Raw genomic sequence first — 1,445 nt, 5'->3', positions numbered from 1 at the left:
AGAGAGAGAGAGAGAGAGAGAGAGAGAGAGATCAATGATGGCAGAGAATCATGGATCAACTGCCTCCTGCACACCCCCTACTGGGGGGTGGGGGGGCTCTGGGGATCCAGCCCGCAACCCGGGCATGTGCACTTGGCCCAAATCGAACCTGGGACCATTTAGTACGCAGGCCGACCCTCTATCTCCGCTGAGCCAAACCGGCTAGGGTGTAATTTTCCTTTTTAAATCCCCTCATTGTTATTGAGTACATTGCTGGCCATTAACTATCCTACGCCAACCTAAGTAAGAGAAGTATGAAGAAGTATGTGTCTATCATTTTACTTTAATTTTTCCCCAATCCCAGAGGTTTCCCTCCCCTCCCCACCCCGCTTTGCTTTCTCTCGCCTCCATCATCTATCACCAACGGAGTTCATGTAACCCATTTACATCTCCTCTTTTGCTTGTCATGTATACAACAAGGTCAAAACAAAACAAAACAAAAAACCCTCCATTCTACGGAGTGTTATCCCAATATATTGACAATCTGCTTCCTGGCTATTGCCTCAAAGTAACTCACAGAGATTCTCCAAAGATTTGAATGTTTTTTTATGTTAACACATCCATCCATCCACCCACCCATCCATCCATCCACCCATCCATCCATCCATCCACCCATCCATCCACGCACGGGGAAGTTAAAGGTGAATGATAAAAGGGTGTCTGTCATGAGTGGCACACTTGGAGCGGTGTGTGTGTTGGAGCGGTGTGTGTGTGGGGGAGGCGGGGGTGGGGGAGGGATGGATGATAAAAACCGGCAACTGGAGCAGAGTGTGCTGGCCGGTCTAGTGACCCGGGGTTATTGAGTCAAACCATCCCTCACCAGGCCTCCCGGGGCCCTCATCGCTCCACTCCCACCTATGTCTCTCCTCCTAGGGGATCTAAGACGCCGAGATCTACTGTTTACCTTTGCCTTGGACCCTGGACACATGCCCCTCAAACCCCTCCATCCCGATCCCCACCCCCTCGCATGATTGCCAAATGGTTGAGGGATGGTTCCTGGGTCTGCAGATGGAGGGCACTCTTTACCACACAGACAGGCCAGTTTCTCAAACAGCCTCCCTCCCTGAAGTTGGTGAGCTGTGGCCTAAGGGTGGGGGGACTCAGAGAAGCCTGAGGCTCTGACTTCATCTGAGAGCTTTCTGCATTTGAATGAAGCCTTGGAGTGAGATCCATTGGAATGAATGCCCTGACCTCCTCTCCTCTCCTTTGCTCCCTACCCAACCCCCTATTCCCTATCCCCCACTCGAGCTCCCTTCCTCTCATCCTTCAGATTAGGGGTTTCATTCTAAGTGCTGAACTGCGCCTCTGGGCCTCTGGGCCTGAGGCAGGGGGATGGGGGACAGGGGGAATCACGCAGGCAGGGGTTAAAGCTGACTTAGTTCCTGTGAGTGTATTTGAGCCGAATA

Source organism: Myotis brandtii, unplaced genomic scaffold (assembly GCF_000412655.1).
Source record: "Myotis brandtii unplaced genomic scaffold, ASM41265v1 scaffold1777, whole genome shotgun sequence".
Lineage (NCBI taxonomy): Eukaryota > Metazoa > Chordata > Mammalia > Chiroptera > Vespertilionidae > Myotis > Myotis brandtii.
Note: the sequence above shows the minus strand (reverse complement) of the source record.